Genomic DNA, 27,249 nt, shown 5'->3' on the forward strand with positions numbered 1-27,249 from the left:
GACACATACTTTGGTTTGGAACAGGATGGGGCTCTGAAAGGGCTTATGGAATGATTGGACCTATTACTTAGACCCAGAAAGGGAACTATGATGGCTGCTATAGGAGGAGAAATAGCAGCGATTAAAGCAGTAGCTATATCTAGGAAAAACAGAAGGGCTCCACATGGGGTTAACTTTCAGAATTCAGGTAAGAGTCAAGATAATCTACCCAAAATGCTAAGTGAGAAAAAACAGATACTGAAGATTAAATATTACATGTTTTCCATTATATAGAAATGCAAAATATAAACACCAAAATAAAATGGAAATGGGAGGAAACAGTGAGGTAGACTTTGTTCAGATGAGAAGGGAATCTGGGAAGGGGAAGAGGGGACAACAGAAAGTGAAGAGGGGGAAAAAATGGTTAAGATGTGATATGTGTATATATCAATTCCCTAAAATGAATGTAAATTATTATGTATCACAAAAATATTAATAGTAAATAAAAATATAAAAAAGAATGTACTCCTCTCACTCCAGAATGTACCGTCTTTATATTTTGCACTTATATAGTATCATCTTCTTAAGTCTTTAATAGAATATATGTTTGTCTTTTCCAAAATGATTAAGTCTCTATTCTGGAATCCTGTTCCTACAGCATCTGCACACATATTTTCTGGGTCTGTACTTCGAGAGCTCAAACAGAAATCTTTATCAATAAACTCTACAAAATAAAAATATACAAATGAATATTGCAATAAAATATATCAGCCCACTATTAGAATTTTTTAAAGACTTTAGAATTTCTCAATTTGAAAACTGCTGCAATATTGCAATGTAAATACACATAGACTTAGTCATATAAATGAAAGTGAAAGAATCCTATTGTCATTTGAAGTTTCATATTAATCAATTATTAAGAGAAGAAAATCTTTATTTTTTCTTTGTGATTAATGTTATGTCAGTAGAATGTATAAATAGGCATCTTGAATTAGATATAAATCATGAAGCCAGTTTCAATCTCTTCTGTATATTTCACAAATTACAGAAAATATATGAGAAAATATTACAATGCTATCATACAAATTAGCATTTATGAATTTATATATAAATAAAATCGATTTTCATGGAGATTGAAACTTTTTAGAAAAAAAGTTATATGAGAAATATGAGCTATAGATAGGCACCAGAGTTTTAGCTCAGTGGCACCATGCCTGCCTGGCAAGCACAAGGTCCTGAGTTCGATCCCTAGTACTACAAAACAAAACAAATATATTTAGAACTAATGTATCAGAAATAATCTAGGCCCTACCCCAAGGGGCCTGGCACCACCACCACCAGGGAGAGCAGTGTGGTGCACAACCTAAGCCCCACCCTGAGGAGCCTGCCACCACTGGTATCCAGACCTTGTATGACAGAGACCAGAAAAGCCATCATTCTGAGCCTAGGAAGATGGCATGGTGGACAGCAGCAGAGAGAGGGCCTTTGTAAGAGTTGTTGAGAATTGAAGCTCACTGAGAGAGTGAAGAGAGTCACTCCAATAAAGATTCAGCAGACTGCAGTGGCTGATGAGCTGCTGGGGTCAGCATTTCCTGTGTGAACCAAGACTCGTTGCTGGGGAAGGGTGGCTTGAACATGCAGTAGAGCCATGCAGAGTTCAATCCTGAAGGAGATCAGGGAGCTCAGTTCCAATCTCACATTCAGAAATCAGCCAGACTCCAGACAGCTCACTGAGATTGATCAACACAGATCTGTATGCTGCCCACCTTGTCCACAGGTGACAGGACAGACACACCTTTGAGGGGACATTGTTTCTTCTTTTCTTTTTTTGTCTTCTTCATTTCTCTCCTTTCTTGTTCCTGCTTTTGTCCTGTTTCACGTTTTCTTGATTGTGCTAATTTTTATAGGATCGTGAATATGATTTCTAGTTTTCCTATTGCTTTGTTTGTTCTATTCTTGCTTTTGTTCCTTGCTTCTCTCTTTTTCTCCTGTCCTCACCAGTTTCCCAAAGTTTTCATGATCTGTGTCCTCTAGCCTTACTTCTAAGCTTTCCCTCTCTTTCTGTCTCTATCCACCCCCTAACACCTTCTAAGTCTTCTCTCCAGAGGACAAATTTGCTATGTTAAAGGGCTTATTTACTGCAAACATTACTGGATGGTTCTAGATTTTGATATATAACTATAATTCTAGATCATGGGGTCAAATGTGGCAGATTTATACTTATCACAGTTTGTCATTTTCTAGGCTGTGTTTGATGCTATTGTTGATGCTGATTGTATTACTTTGTCCAAGGTGACAGGATTGCTCTAGTCAGTTGTCCTTCCTGAGATACAAAGACTGAGATTGTCTAAGGGCCATTATAGACTCAAAACCCAAAGACCAGTGATACTGGAAGACAATATGAGAAGTAGCCATACCCTAAGAGTTCTAAATGAAAACATACTTGCAAAGAGAAATATACAAGTGTCAAACCAGGAAATAAACCCAAACCAACAACAACAACAAAATAGAAATGAGAAGATACCTAAACAAGATGCAAACCCAGAGTTCTTGATCACCAAATGCAAATTGTGGTGGGGGGGGGCAATGAGATGGAACAATATGAATGTCAACCACCTGAACTCCCTGAACTGGTAAAATGGGCAGATGAAAACAGATGAAAGAGGCTCTGGAAAAAGTGAAATAAGAAAAAATTTCTCAAAAACAGAGATGGTGACCATAATGAAAGAAATGATTAATAACTCTAGAGCATGTACAGATAAAAAATAGAGGAGCTGAGGAAAATGATGGAAACCATGAATACCTAGCATAGGAAAGAATTGGAAAACATGGAACACATCCAAGCACATATCCAAAAAAACAAAAATTGCATTGAAAGTTTCCATAGCAGAATAATAGAATTTCAGATTTAGAAGACAGGTTGGTGATTAGCGAACAAGAAAAGAGATTTCTTAAAAATAGCAAGGGGCCATGAGAAATCAATCCAACAACTACTGGATGATGCAGAAAAGAATAACTTAAGATTGATTGGAGTCAATAAAGGAGCAGGAGATAGCACCAAAGGCATAAATAAAATTTTCACAGAAGTAATTGTAGAAAACTTCCCAAACAGGGAAAAGGAATTTGACATAATGATAAATGAAGTGTACAGAACTTGAACTAACTGTGTTCAAAAAGTATCTACACCTAGGCATATAATAGTCAAGAACCTACAAATGCCACATGCAAACAAAATATTAAAAGCTGTTAGAGAAAAAGAAACAAACCACATACAAAGGAAAACCCATTAGAATCACAGCAGACTTCTCAACACACTCAAGTCAAGTAAAGCCTGAAGTGAAGTATTTCTTGTCCTAAAACAAAACAAATTCCAACCTAGATTAATGTATCATACAAAATTATCTTTCAAAATCAATGAAAATAAGATACTTGTATGACAAAGAATACCTGAGGAATGTCATGAATACCAAACCAGTGATCCAACAAATTTGAAACAATAGCTAAAAAGAGGCAATGAGGGTCCCAACTCCATGAAGCCCCAAAAAATGAATCCATAAGTCAAGGAAAGAAATTAAATGCAAAGTGGGGGCAAAAATCCAACAACAGGAAAAGATCATGACAAGGATAAATCAATACATATCAGCTATAACCATCAATTTTAATGGTCTCAATTCACCAATCAAAAGAAATAAGCTGGCAGAATAGAACAAGAAGAAATATCGAACAATATACTGCATACAAGAAACACACTTAATTCAAAAAGAAATTCATAGACTGAAGTCAAAGGATGAAAATATTTCATGCAACAGGAAGCTGATAAAAAGCAAAGGTAGTTATTCTATTTGCTGACAGAGTGGATTTCACACAAAGACCAATTAAGAGAGACAAAGAAGATCACTACATTGTGAAGGGAATAATCCAAGAAGAAGAGATGACAATCATAAATATATATGCAGCAAATACTAGTGCAACCAACTATAAAAAACAAATACTACCAGACATAAAATGTCAAGTAAGCACTAATACAATTGTAGTGGGGGTCCTTAATACTCCACTGTCACAAACAGACAGACCAATTAAATAAAAATGTCAACAACAAAATGCTAGAACTCAACCAAACTCTTGAACAAATGGACATAATAGATGTTTACATAATGTTCCATCCCACAAAATTAGAATACACATTCTTCTCAGCTGCACATAGGATGTTCTCCAAAATAGACCACACATCAACTCACTGACACTGTTTAAGTAAATGCAAAGTTTTTGAAGTTATCCCTGTATATTATCAGATCATAATGAAATGAAATTGGAGATCAATAGCAAAATAAACCACAAGAACTTCATAAACACATGAAAATTGAATAAAATATTCCTGAAAAACCAATGGATCACAGAGGAAATTAAAGAAGAAATTAGACAGTTTCCATAATTAAATGCCAATGCCAATACAACATACTGATTTTTATGGGACACAATGAAAGCAGTACTATAAGGGAAATTCATAGCCATGAATACTGATATTAGGAAAGTAGAGTGTGATCAAATAAACAACCTAATGGTGAATGTGAAGCTTCTATATAAAGAAGAGCAAGACAAAACTAAAGATCATACAAAGGAGGAAATCATGAAGATTAGAGCAGAAATCTATGCAATGGAGACTAAAAAACACTAAAATGAATCAATGAATCAAACAATTCGGTCATCAAAAGAATACACAAAATTAACAGACACTTCCTTAGCCAACCTTATCAAAGAAAAGGTCCAAATCCATCCAATTAAGAATAAAAAGGGTGAAATTACAACAGTCCCAGCAGAAATCCAGAAGATCATGAATAACTACTTTCAGAACCAGTACTCCAATAAGATGGAAAACACAGAAGAAATAGACAGACTTCTAGATACATATGAATTATCAAATTTGAATGAACAAGACCTAAAAATTCTAAACAACCCAATATCAATCAAGAAAAGTGAAAACATAATTTAAAACATACCAACAAAGAAAAGCCCAGTTCCTAATGGCTTCACTTCTGAATTCTACAAAACATTTAGAGAAGTGCTATTGCCACTACTGCTTAAACTTTTCAATGAAATTGAAAGAGAAGGAATACTCCCAAATTCATTCCTGGAAGCAAACATCACCTTGATACCAATAGCAAAGAAGGACTCAACCAAAAAAGAGAACTACAGGCCAATCTCACTAGTAAACAAATGCAAATTCCTCAGTAAGATACTGGCAAACAGAATGCAAAAAATCATCAAGAAGATCATACACCCTGAATGAATAGGATTCACCCCAGGGATGCAGGGATGTTTCAACATATGCAAATCAATAAATATGATACACTATATTAATAGAGCCAAGGACAAAAACTTTATGATCATCAGATGCAGAAAAAGTATTTTAAAAAATCCAACACCTGTTGGGAGCAATGCTACATAATTTTAGGATAAAATCATTTGGTTAGCCTAATTCTCCTGCCTAGAGCCCAGCTATGGAATTCTGAGACATAATTCCATTTTGGCCTCCGGTCACAACTGAAATCTCAATGATCCAGTGATGCTGTGATTCTCCAGGACAAGATTACACCAGTTTAAGGGCCGGGGATTTAGCTCAGTGGTTCTGGCGCCTGCCTCACAAGCACAAGGTCCCAAGTTCGATCCCTGGTACCAAAATAAAAGAAGATTACACCAGCTGAAAACATCCTGGGAGGAACAAACATCTACTCAGTTCCTCATTGTTCTTGGATTGTTACATCTTGTTTACACGGATGTACTGAACTCTCTGCAAGTCATTTGTTACATTTGTTTCTCCCGATGTACTGAATAAAAGGTGTGGTAAGCTGGGGGCTTTTGCCTTGTGCTGCCATGGCTCACAGGAGACTTGGACTTACTGCAGAGGTTCTAGTAATGTCCCCTTTCCCTGTTCCCTACATTTGGTGCCCAACTTGGATGTGAATCAGATACAGGGGTGAACTCACCTGTGAGATAAACTCGGAGTAAAAGAGCACATGGATCTCCCGGGACAATTTCCTGACTCGGACAAGGGACACTGGTGTTAAGTGTGTCCAGCTGGGAGTAAATTGCTATCTTTGCTGAGTTACAACTAAGGGTCAGTCTCTGTCATCAGAGTAGTGTAACTTTGCCAAATTACTTAAGTCACTGTTAAAGCAAGCTATGTACCCAATACCTAAGGATGCTGTGATAAATTTGTTAAAAGACATACAAATGTATGTCCCATTTTTTCTCCAGGAAGGGACAACTAACTTAATAGTATGGGAACATGTATGTACCATTCTCCATGAGGCCCAGCGAAGGGTGATCCTCTCTCCCCATGAACACTCCCCACTTGGGCCTTAGTCCACTTGCTCTCAAATTCTCTCAGTCAGTTCAGGAAACCTCAGCTACCCCTCCCTCCACTAACCCTTCTGTCAGGGCTTCCCCTTGTTTGGCTTCTTCTCCAGTTTGCTTTCATCTCACTGCAGCTTCTGCTCCACCACCACAGTGTGCTGAGGAAGACCCTAATTCTCTATCCCCTCAGCCATCTCACAAAGGTCTAGTTGTCCCTCTTGTGAAGCCCACTTCTGGGGCCACTCCCTGTCACCATACCCTTCAAAAGGCTGTGACATCGAGCAAGGCAGTGGGAGGCCTTTTGTGCTTTCCTATCTCAGTTTTGCCTGATCCTGACAACTCAGATGTAGACATGTATGTTCATGTCTCATTTGATTTTAACATCCTAAAGGACCTCAGGCAGAGCATTCTAACTAATGGCTTCCAAAGCCCATATACAGTGGGTTTGTTGGACAATGTACTTCAGACTTATTCTCTGGCTCCCCATGACTTTTTTCAGCTTTTGAAAAGAGCCTATCCCCTGCTCAGTATCTCCACTTTGAGGTGGAACTCCATTCTTTAATCAGAGAACAGGCTCATAAAAATGTCCAGCTAGCTCAGTTGGTAGAGCATGAGACTCTTAATTTCAGGGTCATGGGTTTGAGCCCCATGTTGGGCACCAAATGTAGGGAACAGGGAAAGGGGATGTTACTAGAACCTCTGCAGTAAGTCCTAGTCTCCTGCAAGCCATGGCAGCACAAGGTGAATTACAGAAAAGGTAGAAAAATGAGACTGAGAAGAAGCTGAGCTTTGGGTCTGATCAGTGCTGCTCTGGGTAGCAAAGACGAAAGCCCCCAGCTTACCACACCTTTTAATCAGTATATGGGGAGAAACAAATGTAACAAATGACTTACAGAGAGTTCAGTACATCTATGTAAACAAGGTATAACAATCCAAGAACAATGAGGAACTGAGTAAATGTTTGTTCCTCCCAGGATGTTTTCAGCTGGTATAATCTTGTCCTGGAGAATCATAGCATCACCGGACCAGTGAGGTCTCAGTTGTGACTGGAGGCCAAAATGGAATTATGTCTCAGAATTCCATAGCTGGGCTGTAGGCAGGAGAATTAGGCTAACCAACTGATTTTACCCTAAAATTATGTAGCATTCCTCCCAACAAACACCCATTCATGATAAAAAAAATAACCTACAGAAAATCAGAATAGATCCTCTTTATCTCAATCTGATAAAAGCTATTTGTGAAAAAGCAATAGCCAACACCATACTAATGGTGAAAATCTAAAATTCTTCATGCTAAAAACAGGAACATGGCAAGGATGTCCACTATCACCACTCCTGTTCAATATAGTTCTAGATACATTAGCCACGGCAATTAGACAAGAGAAAGAAATAAAAGAAATAGATACAAAAGGAATTAAATTTGCAGAGGACACAATACTGTATATAAAATACCAAAAACTTCACCAAAAGTTTTCTTGACATTTGACTTAATGACCAAATTCAGTAGAGTAGCTGGCTACAAGGTCAACACACAAAAATCAATAGCCTTGTTATACACCAACAACAGACTCACTGAGATAGGACCTGGAGAACAATAACATCCAAAAAATGGAATACTTAGGAATCTATCTAATGAAGGAAATAAAAGACCTATACTTTGAAATTTACAGCACTCTGGAAAAAGAGATGTAAGAGAATATCAGAAAATGGAAAAACATTCCATCTTCTTGTGTAAGAAGAACCAATACAGTAAAAATGGCCATATTTCCAAAACTGCTATATAGATTCAATACAATCCCAATCGAAATTCAAACAGCCTGTTTCACAGAATTAGGAAAAAAATCCAAAAATTCATTTGGAACCAGATGAGACCTAGAATAGCAAAAGCAATTCTAGATAACAAAGACAAGGCAGTGGGTATCACAATCCCCAACTTGAAGCTCTACTACAAAGCTACTGTGATAAAAATGGCATGTTGCTGGCAAACAATAGGCCCAAGGATCAATGGAACAAATGAGAAGATACAGAAACAACTCCAGACATACTCAGCCACCTCATCTTTGACAAAGGTGCCAAACATGCTCACCGGAGGAAAGACAGCCTCCTTAATAAATGGTGCGAGAAAAACTGGGGTTCAACTTGTCAAAGATTAAAGCTAGACCCATATTTCTCATCGTGCAAATGGAAATGGATCAAAGATCTAACTAATAAAACAGAAACACTGAACTTGCTTGAAGATAGGCTAGGTAGAACTCTTAAAATCATTGGTGTAGGAAAAGACTTTCTAAACAAAACCTCAGTTGCATGGAAACTAGCACAAAAAATCAATAACTGAAATCTCATCTTATGCTTCTGCACAGCAATAGAAACCACCAACAGAGTGAAGAGACAACCCACAGTGTGGGAAGAAATTCTTACCAGCTGTTCCTCTAGCAAAGGTCTACTATCTAGACTATATAAAGAACTATAAAAATCAGCCCCCCAAATTTAAAGACTCAGTCCAAAAATGAGCATCTGAAATAAACAGATATATCTCAGCAAAGATAAAGAAACAGCAAATAAACCTATGAAAAAATGTTCAACATCATTGGTCATTTGAGAGATTCAAATTAAAACAAGCTAAGATTTCACTTCACTCCAGAAAGAATGGCTGCTATCATGGAATCAACCAATAACAAAAGCTGGCAGGGCTGTGAGGAAAAAGGAACACTTCTCCACTGTTGGTGGGAGTATAGACTGGAGCAACCACTATGAAATCAGTATGGCAATTCCTCCAAAATTTAGAATTGAAAGTCCCATTTGACCCAGCTATTTCCCTGCTGGGTATTGTCCCAAAAGAATTAAAAGAATCACACCACAGCAATATATGCACACCCATATTTATAGTGGCAGTTTTTAATAGCTAAATCTTGGAAAAAGCCCAATTTCCCATTAACTGGTGACTGGATAAAGAAGATGTATGTTGTGTGTGTGTGTGTGTGTGTGTGTATGTGTGTGCGTGTTTACAAAATGGAGTACTATTCAGCCACAAAGAATGAGAAACTACAGACATTTATAGCTAAATGGATGGACCTTGAGACCATACTCTTAAGTGAAATAAATAGGACACACATGTGTAAATATCAAATTTTTTCTCTGGTGTGAGAAACTGAAAGTGTAAATGAGGACCAAAATATATAATTATGTGAAATAGGAAGAAAAGTTTCAAAGCAGAAGGGGAACTATGGAAAGGGGCAAGGGAAAAGAAAAAAGGGAAGGAAAAAGAATGAGAAAAGAAGGAAAACACAGAAAGAAAGATTTGGTAAATAGGAAGGGATTGAGGAGTGGAAGGGTGGGAAAAGGAATGGGAAAAACAAGAACCAAAATATATTATGTAGAGGTATAAATTCCCCATGTTGAATGCAATCATATTGTATACCTATAATGTACCAACAAACTTAATGGAAAAAAAGAAATAATCACAATGTTGCCATAGCCAGGATAACGTACTTGAATAGCATTAGTAGAAAGACTCTTCTAAAACTTAAAAATTACCAAAAATTATTTGTAATCTTGAATTTGCGACATTCTACTACAAGATTTGAAGTTTAAAGGTCTAAAAGTACCTAGTATTATGTGCTAATAAATTAATATACAAAAAAGTGAAGGATAAATATCTCATGGTAGATCAAAACAACACATTAGCCCCCCACCCCAGGGCAGAGGTGGTGAGCTGCTCTCAGCACCCAGGAGAAGGCTTCTGGGCCACTTTACTACCCCTTTCCTCAGTGCAGAGTAGGTGAGCCACACAGGTGCCAGCACCACCTCCCGAAATGAGAAGACATGTAAACAAGTCTCAAAAGCAGACTTCCAGATCACCTACAGCAATCCCAAAGGGAAACAAGATGGGACACTGTGATACTCAACCACCTGGATTCCTTGAACTGGCAACAAAAGAGAATGTGGAAAAAATGAAATCAGAAATAATTTCTCAGTAAACAGCAGAGATTGTGCTCATACTGCAAGATGTGATTAATAAATCTAGAGAGGACATAGATAAAAAAATAGAGAAACTGAGGAACATGATGGGATCCCAGTATAGGAAACAAATGGGACCCATAAAAGAGATGCAAACAGGTCTCCAGGAGATTAAACACTCCATTGAAAGTTTATGCAACAGAATGAGCCAATGTGTGGACAGAATTTCAGATATAGAAGATAAGATTGCAATTAGTGACCAGGAAAAGAAAAATTGCTTCAAAATTGTAAGGGAACACAAGAAATCAATCCAGCAGCTGCTAGATGATGCAAAGAAGAATAACATAAGACTGATCAGAGTCAACAAAGAAACAGGAGAAACTGCAGACAACATAAAAAAATCTGTTCACAGAAGAGAGGGAAGAAAACTTCCCAAGCAGGGGAAAAAACCTTGACATACAGATAAGTGAGGCATATAGGACTCCAAATAGCCTTGATCAAAAAAAATCTACACATAGGCATATAATAGTTAAGATTCCAGAAACTCAACCGAAGAACAACATTCTACAAGCAGTTAGAGAAAACAAACAAATCGCATACAAAGGAAAACCCACCAGAATAACACCAGACTTCTCAACACAAACCCTGAAGGCAAGAAAAGCTGGGAGTGACATATTTCAATCCCTAAAGGAAAACAGCCTCCAGCCCAGATTGATGTGCCCTGCAAAACTATCTTTCAAAATTGATGGAGACATAAGATACTTTCATGACAAAGAACACCTTAGGAACTTCATAAATTGCAAACCAGCACTCCAAAAAATTTTAGACAATATCCTGGTAAAAGACAACAAGGATCACAACTCCAAGAAGCCCAGCAGAATGAATACATGAGGAGTGACAAGAAATTAAATGCAAAGGGGGAAAATCTGACAAAAGAAAAAGTCATGCCAGTGATAAGTCAATACATATCAGTTGTAACCATCAGTGTTAATGGCCTCAATTCACCAATCAAAAGAAATAGATTGGCAGAATGGGTCAAGAATCAAGATCCAACAATATGCTGCATACAAAAAACACACTTAATTCAAAAGAAACTCATAGACTGAAAGTAAAAGGGTGGGAAACAATACTCAATGTGACAGCAACCCGAAGAAAAGCAAGAGCAGCTATCCTCTTTGCAGATCAAGTGGATGTCAAACCAAAACCTTAAACCCTTCTGGTCCCAAGAATTTCAGATAAGGGATAGTCAACTTACATGTACAAAAGTATTGTGAACATGTGTTTTCATTCCTCTTAAGTAAAAACTTAAGAACAGAACTGTTGGTTCTTAACAGTAATACAAGAAATTTCTATATTGTTTTCCAAAATGGTTTTATCATTTTACATTCACATTAGCAGTTTAACAAAGTTCTGTTTCACACCTAAGCTGACATTTGTTCTTTTAAAACTTTTAACTTCATTTCCCTAATTGGTGTATAATACTATCTTGTGATTGTACTGATTAGTACTAGTGTTGCACACCTTTCCTTGTGTTGTACCAGCTATTTATCATCTTCTTGTGTCTATTTTTTAATTGGGTTGTCTATTAATGACCTGTAAGTGTTCTTTATATATTCTGGTCATAGGTTATCTGTTTGAGGTCTACTTTTCATTTTCTTAACAATGTCATTTAAAGTTCTAAATTTTGATGGAATCTCATTTATCAAATTTTTTCTTTTATACATCATGTTTTTTGTATCCTAGGAAATTCTTGCCTACCCTAAATTCATGAACATTTTCCCTTATAATTTCTTCTTAAAGTTTTAAAATTTCAGTCTTTCATATTTTTGTTCATAGATCCTTTCAAGTTATTTTTATATATGGAAATAAAAGGTTGAGGTTAATTTTTTTTTTACATATGGGTAACAGGTGTTCTAGTACCATTTGCTGAAAACACTATCTTTTCCGCTTCTCTTCAGTTGAGTTTATGTTCCATAAAATGTTAATGTTAAATAATCTTTCAAAGCTCAGTGGACCCTATATGTGTGGTTCTATTTCTAGATTATCTTTTATTCCAATGATCTATATGTCTTTCTTTATGCCAACACTGCCTTGATTACTGTAGCTTTAGAGGAAGTCTTAAAATTAGGTAATAAATGTCTTCCAACACTTTTTTTTCTTTTTACTTTTCTAGGTCTTTTGTACTCCTGCATAACTTTCAAATTTCAATATCCAATTCTTCATTTATAGCAAGTATACATAGACCTGAATTTTTGTATATACCTTGTGTTTTCTAATCCTGCTAAACTCAAATACAAGTTCTCAGGGCTCCTAGAGATTTCTTAGTATTTTCTCTGTAGATGATCATCTTCATATAAAGATTTTATTTCTACCTTGCCAATCTTATGGTAATTGTTTCTTTTTTTGCCAGACTATTTTGGTTTGGGCTCATGTTTCAATGTTTAATGGATAGATGAAGAGTAGCATATCTGCCTTTGTTCCCCACCTTGAGGAGAAAGCATTGTATCTTTTCCATTCATATAAGGCATTTTTGCTGGAAGTATGGAGTACATGTCTTTAATCTGTTGAGAAAGTTCTGTTCTACTTCTAGTCTCCTGATAGCTTTTACCATGAACAGCTATGGAATTTAGTCCAATACTTTTTCTCCAACTAGTGACAGGAGCATATGGCTTTTTCCTTTCCTCTGTTAAAATGATGACTTTTGGGTGTGGATCTTCCAATGCTGAACCAACACTGTCATCCCTATAGTAAAACCACTTCCTACATACTGCCAGATCTGACTTCTAATAGTTTGTGTTATTAAACAAATTTTTATCTATATTCATACTTTTCTCTTCTATTATCTTTATCCAGTTTTAGAATTAGCACAATGTTGAGTTCCTAAATTGAGGGGAGAAGAGTTCCTTCTTCTTTCTGATTTAAATGCTTGACATAATTCATCAGTTAAAATGTATATGAGCCTGTTGTTGTTATATAGTTAGGTTTTCAAGCTAGGAATATACTTTCTTTAATAGGTGCTATTCACATTTTATATTTCCTCCAGAGTCAGTCTCATTAATTTGTCTTCCAAGGTACTTCTTAGAAGTTGTCAAATTTATTTCAAAAAAGATTTTTGTAATATGCTCTCTATATCCTTTTATATTCTGTAAAATCTGTGGTAATGCCCTCTAAACTTTGATATTGTAATTAAAACAATGTATAATTGGTATTGTGTAATAGGAAAAAAGGTCTAAAGGATTAGGGGAAGTGGGAGGGCTAGGGGAAGGGAAAGTAAAGGAAGGAAAAGAAATAATATGAGAAAAGAAAAAAATGGAAACAAAGTTTTTACAAATTGGGAAGGGTGGAGGGGATGAAGGGAGGGCAGCGGAAGGGGAAAAATATAAGAACCAAGATACATCATGTAAAGGTACAAGATTCTAATGATGAATGTAACTGTATTTTATACCTAAAATGTACTAATAAACTTAATGGAAAGTAAAACAACACATTAACATAGTATGATCATTTATTATATTATATGAAATTATACCAACATAATATCTTCTTAGCAACTTTTAAGTTTATTGTTATTCATGTGTTAATATTACCCTTTTTATGTTTTATAAGTAACAAAATTTTTAAGTACCAGTGATGTATATATTAGTTGTTTTAAACTATTATTCTTTTTTTTCTTTTTTTTCATTTTTTCTCTTTCTTTCTTTTCCCCACCCCCCTACCTAGTGCCCCTTCCCATTTGAACTTTTTCTTCCTATTTCACATAATCAATTATATATTTTGGTTCTTTCTTGCACTATTAGATTCTCATACCAGAGAAACAATGCAATATTTAAACATGTGTCTGATTTATTTCACATAAGAATATGGTCTCTAAGTGCATCAGTTTAGCTATAAATGTCTCAAATTTATCCTCCTTTATGTCTGAGTAGTACTTCATTGTACCAAAAAAATCTTCTTTATCTATTCATTGATTGTTACCAAGATTTAGCTATTACACACTGTGCTGCTATGAACAAAGGGATACATATATCAAGGCGGTATAATGCTTCTTATTCTTTTGGGAAGGTCCCGAGAAGGGGAACAGCTGGGTCAAGTGGATGTTCTAGTCCTGGTTTTTTTGATGAATCTCCACACTGAGTTCCACAGTAGAAGCACCAGTTTATACTTCTACCAAATTTTGTGAAGGGTTCCTTTCCCCCTATACCCCCAACAGCCTTTATTATTGGTTGATTTGTTGATAACAGTCATTCTTCGGGAGTGAGATGGAACCTCAGGATTATTTTAAATTACATCTCTTGAATGATCAGTGATGTTGAACATTTTTTCATATATTTATTTGCAGTTTATAGTTCTTTATCTGAGAAGTGTATATTCATCTCACATACCTATTTTTAAAATTTGTCTTTAAATGTGGGGGGTTGATTTCTTTTCAGTTCTTTATAGTCTAAATATCACTATTTTGTCTGAGGAACAGCTGGCAAAATTTTTTCCCACTCTGTGGATTGTCTCTTTGCTCTGTTGGTGATTTCTTTTGCTGTACTAAAGCTTCATAATAGGATGAGATTCCTAATTGTTAATTCTTTGTAATATCTCCCATGCAATCAGTGTTTTATTCATAAAGTCTTTGCCTATACCTATGTCTTCAAGAGTTCTACCTATTCTCACTTCCAGCAAATTTAGTATTTCCCTTTTAATATTTAGATCTTTGATCCATTTAGATTTTAGTTTAGTGCATGGTGAGAGACATGGATTTAGTTTTAATCTTTGGCATGTGGAAAGTCAGTTTTTCCAGCACTTTTTATTAAAAAGAGTATCTTTCTTCCAGTGAAGGTATTCTGCCCCTTTTTCAAAGATAAGATGGCTAAATGTGTTTGTAGTTGCTTCTGCTTCTTCTAATCTGTTTCAATGATCCTCAAGTCTATTTTTTTTACAAGTATCATGTTGTTTTTATCACAGTAGCTATGGAGTATAATTCCATGTCAGGGACTGTGATACCCCCTGCCTTGTCTTTGTTTCTCAGAATTTCTTTTGTTATCCTGGGCCTTTTCTGGTTCCAAATAAATTTTAAGGATATTTTCTTTAGTTCTATGAGGTATGCTATTGGCATTTTTATTAAAATTGCATTAAATCTGTATAACAATTTTGGGGTCTATGGACATTTTTATTAGATTGGTTCTTCCTGCACACAAGCAAGGATGTCTTTCCATTTTCTCATATACTCTTCGATCTCCTTGTTCAGAATACTGTAGTTTTCAATGTAAAGATCTTTTACTTCCTTTGTTGGATTGATTCCTAAGTATTTCTTTCTTTCTTTATGCTATTGTGAAAGGTGTTGCATCTCTAATGTTTTTCTCAGTAAATTTGTTATTTGTGTACAGGAATGCTATCAATTTTTGAGTGTTGACTTTGTACCCAGCTATGTGACTGAATTTGGTTACTAAGTCAAGAAGTTTTTTTGATGGAGTTTTTGGGGTATTCTGTGGAGAGTGTCATGTCATCTGCATATATTGCTGGTTTAACTTCTTCCTTTCCTATCTTTATTTCATTTGTTTCTTTCTCTTGTCTAATTACTCTGGCTACAGTTTCCAGAACTATATTGAATAGTAGTGGTGATAGTGGTCATTCTTGTCTTGTTCCTGCTTATAAAGTGAAAGCTTTCAGATGTTACCATTTATAATGATGTTGGCTGTTGGTATGTTATAGATGGCTTTTATTAGACTGAAACTAAGTCCATCTATTTTCACTTTATGTGGAATTTTTATCATGAATGATTGTTGGACTTTGTCAAATGCTTTTTTGGTGTCTATTAAGATGATCATGTGATTTTTGCCCTTGGCTCTATTGATATGGTGTATTACATTTATTGATTTGTATGTGATGAACCATCCCTGAGTCCCCCAGATGAATCCTACTTGGTCATCATGTATAATCTTCTTGATGGCTTGCTACATTCTGTTTTCCAGCATCTTATTGAGAATTTTTTAATCTATGTTCATTAGTGAGGTTGACCTGTAGCTCTGTGTTTGGGTTGGGTCCTTCTCTTTGTAGTATCAGGGTAATATTTGCTTCCAGGAATGATTTTGGGAGTATTGTTTCCCTTTTAATTTTACTAAAGAGTGGAAATAGAACTGGCATTCAATCTTCTCTAAATTTTTATAGAATTCACCAGTGAATCCATCAGGGCTTGTGCTTTTCCTTGTTGATAGGGTTTTAATTACATCTTGAATTTCACTGACTAATATTGGGTTCTTCAGCATTTTTGTATCTTCTTGATTCAGCTTTGGTAATTCATCTGCTTCTAAGAATTTGTTCATTTCTTCTGTGTTTTCAGTCTTAATAGAATAAATTTTCTTGAAGTAAGTATTGATGATCTGATTTCTCCAGGATCTGTTGTGGTTTCATCATTTCATTCTTAATTGCATGGGTTTGAATCTTTTCTTCCCTTTTTGATAAGGTTGGCTAAGATTTTATCAATTTTATTTAATCTTTCGAAAACACAACTCTTTGATTCATTGATTCTTTACATTGTTTTCTTAGCCTCAATTGTATTAATTTCTGCTCCAATCTTCATAATGTCCTCCCTTATATGAGCTTTTATTTTGACTTATTCTTTTTCTAGAAGTTTGAGATTTAATATTAGGCTGGGGTTTTTTTAGCTCTTTCTGTTTTCCTGATGTGAGAATTCACCACTATAAATTTCCCTCATTGGACTGCTTTCATTATGTCCTATAAGTTCCGTATGTTGTATTGGTATTATCATTTAATTGTAGGAACTGCCTAATTTCTTCTTTAATTTCATCTGTGATACTTTGGTTGATGGGAGGGTTATTTAGTTTCCATGTGTTTATGTGGTTCTTGTGGTTTCTTTTACCACTAATTTTCAATTTCATTTACACTTATTTAAGCATGTTCTATGAGCTCATATGTGGTTTATTTGGGAGAAAGTCCCACGTGCAGCTGAGAAGGATATGTATTCTGATGTTGAGGGGAGAAACACTCTGTATACATCTACTAAGTCCATTTGTTCATGGGTTTGGTTCAGTTCTGACATTTCTTTTTTATTTTTTTGTCTAGTTGATCTGTCCATTTGTGACAGTCAGGTATTAACATCTCCCATTACAACTGTACTAGTGCTTATGTGATTTTTCATGTCCATTAATTTTTTTTTATATACTTGTGTGGACCAGCATTTGGTACCTACATGGTTATGATTGTTATCTCTTCCTCTTGGAGTTTTCCCTTTACCAATATGTAATGACCTTCTTTGTCTCTCTTGAACAGTCTTGGCTTCAAGTTCACTTTTTCTGCAAATAAAATAGCTACCCTTGTTTTTTTTCAGGGTCCTGTTTCATGGAGTATTATTTTCAACCTTTTGACTTTTAGTCTATGAATTTCTTTTTCAGTTATATATGTTTCCTTTATGCAGCAAATTGTTGGACCTTGTGTCTTGATCTATTCCGCCAGTTTGTTTCTTTTGATTGGTGAGTTGAGATAATTTACATTGATAGTTATGATTGATACAAATTGGCTTATCCTTGTCATATTGTTTTTCTGTTGTTGGTTCACTATCTTTTCCCCTTGTTTAATTGCTAGTCTTGCCTTGTATTCTTTCTATTGGTGTTCTTGGAATTGTAGTCTTCATTATCTCTTTCTAAAATATCCTTCAGAGCATTTTGTAGAGCTACTTTGGTGTTCATGAATTTCTTCAGCTGTTCTTGGTCATAGAAGTATCTTATTCCTCCATTGATTTTGAAAGTTAGTTTTGCAGTATACGTCAATCTGGGATGGAGCTTGTTTTCTTTCAGGACTTGAAACACTTCACTCCAAGCTTTCCTTGACTTTAGGTTTTGTGTTGAGAAATTTGCTGTGATTCTGATAGGCTTTCATTATAGGTGATTTTTTTCTCTAACAGCTCTTAATATTCTTTTTCTGTGCTGAGTTTCTATAATCTTGATTAATATATGCCTTTGTGTAGATTTATTTTGGTCATGGCTAATTGGAGTTCTATATGCCTCACTTTGTTTGTATGGCAAATTATATTTCACTGTTTGGGGAGTTTTCTGGCACTACTTCTGTGGACAGGTTTTTTATGATGTTTGCATTGTCCTCTACTATCTCATTGACTCCAATCAATCTTATTTTGTTCTTTGCATCATCTTGCAGCTGTTGTATTGATTTTTCATGATCCCTTGATATTTTAAAATAAAAAAATCTTTCTTTTTGTGGTCACTAACCACAATCCTGTCTTCTAGATCTGATATTCTGTCCTAACCTTGGTTCAGAAAGTTTTGTATACTTTAAATAGAGTTTTTAATCTGGACATCTATTTGAATCTGTTTCATGGATTTCATTTTTTTCTATGTTGGACATTGATGGTTTCTCTTGTGCCACTAAGCTACTTTTTTATCTTTATCTATTCTATATTCACTGAGGAAGTCCTTCATTTTGATATTCATCTCTTTTTTAACCTGAGAAATTATTTCCAATCTGATTTTTCTGTAGCCTCCTGCATCTTGTTTGTTTGTTGTTTTTTTTTACTTCTGCTGGTATAATTTCAGAAAGTTGAGATGGGTGGTTTCTGATTTCCTCTATCTGGTTTTCCCCTGGATTTGTCTTGGATGGGCTGGAGGTCTGGGATTGTATTTTGTTTCTGCATCTTGTCACTTTCTATTTTTTATTTTAATTTGTTTTCTGTTTTGATGCTTATAAATTTCTTATGGTAGATAGCTTTATCACTAGTATCAAGGCTCCTTAGGAAATGTCTATTCCTCAGAGATGTATTCTAGATGTAACTGGCTCTTGGTCTTTATGTCTGTCCTAAGATTATACCTTCTCAATTTATTAGAGATGAAAAGCTTCTATTTGGCTCAGTACCCAGACCCTTGGTACTGGATAGTGGTAATGGTTATAACCCCAGACAATCACTGTATTGTCATACAAGGGAAAACAACTGATTACAAAAGGTATGGCATTCTGGTTAAAGTGGTGTAATTACCATAAAAGGATAGAGGACAAAATAGAGAGATAAATGAAGACGACTGTAGTAGAAGCAAGGTTGAAAGAAAAAGGATGATGAACCAAACTTTGGGAAACAGGATAAAAGGACAGAAGAGAAAGAATGAATTAGAAGCAAAAGAATATTGTAGCAAACCAGAAAGACTAGAGAAAATGTTCATTCACATGAAAATACCAAAACAAATCAAGGAAGACTGTTGAAGAAATACAGAAACAAGATGAGCAAAACAAAACAAGCAATAAAATAAAAACCAAAAAAAAAAAAAAACCAGTCAGATAAATGAAAATGAAACAAAAATAAACAAAGAGAAAGAAAGAACTAAAACAATAAAATTCCTGTGGTGCCCACAGTTCTGTGGTAGTGTTCAGGTCAGAGCCCAACTCTGTGCTGAAAAGTCTGCACTAGAATTAGTGTTGGGTGCAAGGCTGGTCTTGACCTCCAAATGTGGAGGCTGGGACCAGTCTTTTACCAACAGCTATTTGGATGTCCCTTGGTAGCCTACCTATGTGTGCTTACCTTTTTAGTGTCTGCATGGCTCTCCCAGTTGCTGTGGTGCCCTCAGCCAGAGAGAGCCTTAGGCTGTTCCCTGTCCCATATACTGTTGGCTCCTCCCAGACTTTGTGCAGTCTCCTCTGTTCCACATTCTTGACTCCTTTCAGTCCACTTATCATAGGGCAGGGGAATGCTGTCTTACCACTTGTTGCCCTGTGGGTGGCCAAAGGCTTCTTGAATCCTGCTTCTGAGGTCCCCTTCCTTCTCTTGGGCCACTGCTCACAGAGTAGGAGGGGTGCACTCCTCCACATGCTATGCACTGTAGTCCCTGACCTTGTTGTCAGTAAGGTTCCAGTTAGTTGCTATGTATGGCACAAAGCAACAACAAAAAAAACAAGACAAAAAAAAAAAAAAAAGCAAAACAAAACCCTGGCAGCCCATCAGGGAGAGAGCAGCTTCTCAGTCACTCACCCCTTGTGTGCTGGCAAAATTTGTGGTCAGGCTGCTGTGTCTTCTGTTTTCAGGAAGGTAAAGTGAGTGAGGGCCCTTCTATCTTGTGTGGGTTGAGTTTGCCACAATTTTTTAGTTTTTTGGGAAACATCCCAGAATGGCAATTCCTGTTCCCTGTGCCATGTACCAATGATAGCACTGCTGGCATACCTGTGAGATGCTGTTTTATGAAGTCCTGTGGTTGATCTACAAGTTTTACTTCAGATTGATTTTGGCATCAGGATTTATATCTCTCCCTTTCTTCCAATTACCTGTGTTTTTAATTAGTTTTCTCTGAGTAGCTCTAACTTGGCTCCTCCTCTATTCAGCCATGTTGAAAGCCCGCTAAGCTAAAATTCTCCCAGGCCCTTTACATTTTTTATTTTGAGATAGGGTCTTCTTAATTTGCTAAGGTGATCAGGCTGGAGTCAAAATTTCTGTCCTCCTTCTTTTGTCTCCAAGAGTGCTGGGTATGTACCTCCACTCCTGTCTTTTCCTGCTCTTTAAACAAGATTACCCATATTTTCTTTTTGAATTACATCCTACAAAGTATGTACTCACATATTTAAAAGGACTGCTATAGACTACGGTAAATGAAAAGGATCTTAGTCATTCTACCAATTAATTTGTTCTTTTAATAGCTATGAAGCTACAATGTTGTGCCTGTACATGGTCAGAATATTTTTCTTAGTAGCATTTCTTATACAAAAGAGTAAGCCTATACCCAGGCTGAGATTATCATAACCACTCTGCTATCTTCACAGGATTTTCCCAGTGACTGGCCCAAGGTTAAACATGCCAGAAAAATCATTGTAATTGCTCAAGACTTTGTAGCTGGAAGTGGTAAGAAAGTACTTTTATTCCCTTGAGTTCAGAAGTGTAAGAATGCCAAGGAAGTACAAGAATTTTAGGTTGCTAGAGGTCATTTTCTCCACCAAGTAGGGATGCCTGAGATAAAGAAGCCAATGGAAGACAGAGGACAGAGAAAGAATAGAAGAGAAATAGACTGATGGGATCAAGATGCTGCCTTTTTTGTATAGTTTATTTTTTTTCTTTACTTCATATGCTTTAAATATTAAATACTCACTTTCCCATTGTAGACTAGTGGGAGTTGGATTTATATCTCTTCTAATCAATATAATGAAGACTACCAGTTATTTTTCTTTCTTGCTGAGACAAAATACCAGACACCCAAAATTAAATTGAGAAAGGTTTATTTGGCTTAGAGTACATAGACGTTTCAGATTACAATCAGTTGGCTCCAAGGCAGGGTGCCAGAGGGGAAACAGTGCCTGGCTGCAGAAGACAGCAAAAACAAAAAAGTGCTTTACTCTGCCCCTTTTACCTTATTTAGACTATGGGGATTAAGGTGGTGCCAAATCACTGACTTGTAGTAGTGTAGTGATTGAGTAATTACATGCTCTTAATCCCACCTCATTCACATGAGGCTGGGGGGAAATCTAAACATAAGCCATAACATTCTACCCCTGGCCCCCAAAGACTCATGCACATCTCTTTCTGCAAAAGGCATTTAGTCTATCTCTAAAAGTTTTCATAGTCCTCTTGAGAAAACAATCCAAGAATTAATTTGGAACAAGAAGAGACCCAGAATAGCAAAAGCAATTCTAGGTAACAGAGACATGGCAGGGGGTATCACAATCCCCAACTTGCAACTATACTACAAAGCTACTGTGATAAAAACAGCATGATACTGCCAAAGAAACAGACCTGAGGACCAGTGGAACAGATTAGATGATGTAGAAACAACGCCAGACACACACAGCCATCTCATCTTCGATAAAGGAGCCAAATACCCTCACCGGAAGAAAGATAGCTTCTTTAATAAATGGAAAAATTGGGTTTCAACTTGCCAAAGATTAAAACTAGACCTATATCTCTTGCCATGCACTAAATTAAAATCCAAATGGATTAAAGAAATGAATATTAAAATAGAAATGCTGAACCAGCTTGAAGAGAGGTTAGGTAGAACTCTTGAAGACATTGGTGTAGGAAAATATTTTATGAACAAAACCTCAGTTGCCCATGAACTAGCACAAACAATCAACAATTGGAATCTCTTCTTATTAAAAAGCTTCTGCACAGCAAGAGAAACCACCAGCAGTGTAAAGAGACAACCCACAATGTGAGAAAAAATCTTCACCTGCTGTACCTCAGACAAAAGTCTACTATCTTGAATCTTTAAAAAACTTAAAAAGATCAGATCTCCCAAATTTAAAGACCCAATCCGAAAATGGGCATCTGAAATGAACAGACATTTCTCAGGCAAATAAGTAGAAATGGCAAATAAATACATGAAAAAATGTTCCACATCAGTGGTCATTTGAGAGATGCAAATGAAAACAATGCTGAGATTCCACCAGAAAGAATGGCTGCTATCATGAAATCAACCAATAACAAATGCTGGTGGGGCTGTGGGGAAAGAGGAACCCTGCTCCACTGCTGGTGGTAGTTCAGACTGGTGCAACCACTGTGGAAGTCTGTATGGAGATACCTCAAGGAACTAGGACCAGAAGACCCATTTGACCCAGTTATTCCCCTGCTGGGGATCTTCCCCAAAGAATTAAAAGAATCATACAGTGATATATGTGCACCCATGTTCATAGTAGCACAATTTGTGATAGCTAAAACTTGGCAATAGCCCAAATGCCCATCAACTGGAGACTGGATAAAGAAAATGTGTTGTTTTTTTTATGGAGTACTACTCAGCCATAAAAAATGAAGAAATTAGAAACATTTATAGCTATATGGATGCACATTGAGGAGATACTCTTAAGTGAAATAAATAAAACACACATGTATAAATACCGAATAGTTTCTCTGGTGTGAGTAACTGAAAGTGTAAATAAGGACTAAAAGGTATAATAGATAATGTGAAATAGGAAGAAAAGGGGCAAAGGAGAAGGGGAAGTGGGAGGGGTAGATGAAAGGAAAGAAGGGAATGGAATGAATATGAGAAAAGGGAAAAATGGCAACAAAGTCTTTGTAAACAGGGAGGGATGGAGAGGTTGAAGGGAGGGCTGGGCAAGAGTGAAAAATAAGAACCAAGAGAGATTATATAAAGGTGCAAATTTCCAATGATGAATGTCATTATATTGTATACCTAAAATGTTCCAATGATTAGAATGAATAATCGATAATGCACAATAGGAAGAAAAGGTCCAAAGGGGTAGGGGTAGTGGGAGGGGCAGGGGAAAGGAAAGAAGGGAAAGGAAAAATTTTATGAGAAATGTAAAAAATGGAAATAAAGTCTTTGTAAATAGGGAAGGGTGGAGGAGGTGAAGGAAGTGCTAGGAATGGGGAAAAAATAAGAACCAAGATGCATCATGTAAAGGTTCAAGTTCCCAATGAGAAATGTAAATGTGTTGTATACCTAAAATGTACCAATAAAAGAATTTAAGTAAAAAAAAAAACTTAGTTATCAAAGTCCTAACAGTTTCAGCATTGCTGAAAATTCCAAATTGAAAGTCTCCCCTGAGATTTAAGGTAAATTCTTAGCTGCAAGCCTCTGTATAAATGAAAAGAAAGTTAAACACTTCCAATATTCATGGCATAAGATAGACATTTCAATTCCAAAAGGTATAAGCAGAGGGATTTAAAGGATCAAGACCAAAGCAAGTCCAAAATCCAGCAGGGCAAATGTCAAATCTCATAGTTCCAATTTCAGCATCCATGGAAATCAGTGGCAAGTTGTAAATTCCAAATGGCTTGAGTGGATCTGCATCTATGGCACTACAAATGGTTGTATCTCCCGCAGCTTCTCTCTGCTTCCTCCTTTCAGCTTTCGTCAGATGATCCATCCTCCTGGCTTCTTCAAACTTTTGGGGTCTCCACTGCACCTTCAGCTTCACACTGACAGCTTCACACACTGCCCTTTCAGGGACACACTGCCTGACCTTCCAGGGTTTCTTCTGAAATCTGGATGAATCCTTCCTGACCTCACAAGTCTGCCATTCTGCGTGCACCTAAAAGTAGCACCACATGGATGATCCCAAGGTCTGCTGCCAGCTAAAACAGTAGCTAGTCTTCCCTCTCTCTTGGCTCTAGGTGTGAAGTGGCTGAATTATTGAACACTCTGAGTCCAATTCCAAGGAACAAATTCTCTAAGTTGCTACCATTCTGGAATATGGTGCCACCACTGCCATTCTGAAACATGGTGTTCTGTGCCTTTCTTCTCAAAGAAAAGTCTTTTACTTTTGCAATATTTTCTTTTGGTACCAGGGATCGAACTCTTGACCTTGCGCTTGAGAGGCAGGTGGCAGAATCACTGAGCTAAATCCCCGGCCCTACTTTTGCAATTTTGAGGCTGCAAGAGTGGAGTCCTGCTGCTTCTTGTGATGCTTTCAGGCCATCTTTTATATTCTCCTCCTTCTCAGCCATCAAGATCTCCTCTGCTCTATCTTTGCAGTGCACAGCTTTACTGGAGCTTCCTTTCTGCTCAAACTCAAAAATTTTTAAATCATTCTGGTGGACTCTTTGCTCTAGATTCTCAACATAGAACTGGCTAAAAGTCCCTAACAGCAGCCATGCCGCTGACTCAACATTAGACTTCCTTGAAATTTCTTCTACAATATTACTTAGTCCACCACCCTTAATCTCAGTCACAGGCAGTCTCTGGACATGAACAAAATGCAGGCAAATTTTCCACCAAGCCATAGCACACATTGTCTGGAGTCCAAAAGCCAATGCAGTCCTTCTTTCCAGAAGAAACCTCCTGAGCCTGGTCTTTACTGGCTTTCTGGTCTTCAAAACTCTGACCAGAATCTCCCATACAGAACAGTCTAAGGTATAATTCCAGCTCTATTTTTTCAAGTAGCATCTCTGAACCTTTCCTAACTCTTTCCCTTCCCATCAGCCAGTTCCAAAGGCTCTTGAGCCACATGGACAGGTAATGTCATAGCAATGAACCCACTTCTCTGGTACCAAATTTTATATTAGTTACTTTTTTCTTATTGCTGATACAAAATACCCTACACCCAAAGTTAAAGGGAAAAGGCTTATTTAGCTCACAGTTTGTAGAGGTTTCAGTCCATAATCAACTGGCTTCAACATAGGGTGGCAGAAGGGCATCAGTTCCTGATGGCAGAAGACAGCAGAAGCAACAAGGGACCTTAACAGCATCTTTCTACCCCTTTTATTCAGACAGACTACAGGATTAGGGCGGTACCAAACCAATCACTCACTTTTAGTGGCATAATGGTTTAGTAATCACATGCTCTTAATCCGAGCATCATACACTCTAGGTTCAGCCACTTCCAAAATAGCCCCACCTCACTCGCATGAGGCTTTGGGGGTACATCTAAACACAAGCCATAGCAGCTGGCTAACAACAACTTTATATGTGTGAGCATTCCATAATATGTCATAGAAACTCTGATTAGCCAACAAAATTAATTCCTGATTATACATGATCAAAGTTATAAGCTAGTCTTTATGGGGCATTTTATAATATGCAAAATACATATAGTGTGTCATTTCTATTATACTCTACATATAGTATGCCATTACTAATTCTCTGAGTAAGGTAGGATAAGTAATATTTTATATCTTCCTTCCATAAGACGTTATAATGTCAAGCTTTATAAGGAAATAGTCTGTGTCTCCTTCAAACTTTAAAATTACCCAATAACCAAATGTATTTTAGAAATAATGAAACTGAAGTTTAGAAGACATGCCTGAACAAAGGTTACATAAAGCTTAAGTGACTGATCAACAACAGGTTCCCATAGACACCAAGCATTTTCTGGTTTTTGATAGGCCCTGTATTGTATAAGGTATTCTAGATACAGTCATGAGTAAGATTCTGTTAGATGCTTTCGAAGAGTTCAGATACCACTGCAATGGTTGATAATCAAATATTTTTCAGGTATTTCTAAAATGCCCTCATTTCATCCTGTTGGAATCACTGGTCTGGTGATAGGTTAGAGTTTAAAATACTTTATATTGTTAGTTTATATTTACGAAAACATCTTGACATGTGTAGTGTTTATATATTTCCTCATACTTTAACTTTTTTCAAATGATAAAATAATTTATTGGATTAAGAAGTGGATGTCAAATATACAACACTCAGTGTGAGACTAGCACTGGCAACCTCCTAGACAATTAATTCTTTTTTTTTAAATTCTTAATTGGTTGTATGGAAGCACTCTCGACCCTCACCTTCAATAGTCTTCTGACTTAGAAATTATATTTTACAGTAGTTATGAGATTGAGATCTCACATCAGATACAATTGGATCAAGCCCCAGTTCTACCACTTTTGAGTTCCATTACTATTACATAATTTCATAGTCATTTTTCAATTTACTTTCTTATCTTTACTATGGGGATAATAACTGTTTTTTTCATGAGATTTGTTGTTAGGACTAAATATGGTGTTACAATATAAATCATGAGTCCTGTGTTTTACAATGTTGCATATATTTTTTGTTTTCTTAATTCTAAGTCACAATAAATTTATAAGAAATAACATCAGGTGTTATGGCTTGTATGTAGATGTCCTCCCAAAGCCTCATACACTCATGACTGGGGCTTTTCGGAGGTGGCTGGATCTAGGGTACGTGTATATAGATAATGGGTGTGAGATAACTGAATCAGTCTACTGATTGGCTTTGCATGGTTCTGGGCATGGTAGAATGGATTTGTTGAAGACCAAAGACCCACCCTGGGAGTGAGTGGGGCCAAGTAGTAGCCTTGTAACTTGAATGGAATAAAAAAGGAAAGAAAAGCTTGCTGCTACTGCTTCCTGCTTCCTGCCTGCCACGCCGTGGATTATTTCTCCTCTGCTATGCTGCCTTGCCTTAGAGCCAGCTGACTATGGACTGGAACGTCTACAAACTATGAGCTAAAATAAACCTTTCTTCCTTTAACTTGTGAGTGTTGGGTATTTTGTCCCAATAACAAAAAGTATCTAACTGAGCAGGTGATTAAATAATCAGAAAATGTG

General features: G+C 36.5%; 1 non-coding gene across 1 annotated transcript; it reads left to right on the top strand.

The window, feature by feature from the left end:
* Positions 1 to 6,918: 6,918 nt before the first annotated feature.
* On the top strand, positions 6,919 to 6,991 carry Trnak-cuu (transfer RNA lysine (anticodon CUU)). The gene has a single exon. It is a non-coding gene; the product is annotated as a tRNA-Lys (tRNA).
* Positions 6,992 to 27,249: the final 20,258 nt, after the last annotated feature.

This window comes from Heterocephalus glaber, unplaced genomic scaffold (assembly GCF_053883595.1).
Source record: "Heterocephalus glaber isolate CG9 unplaced genomic scaffold, H.glaber_assembly_v1.0 deba00001729, whole genome shotgun sequence".
NCBI lineage: Eukaryota > Metazoa > Chordata > Mammalia > Rodentia > Bathyergidae > Heterocephalus > Heterocephalus glaber.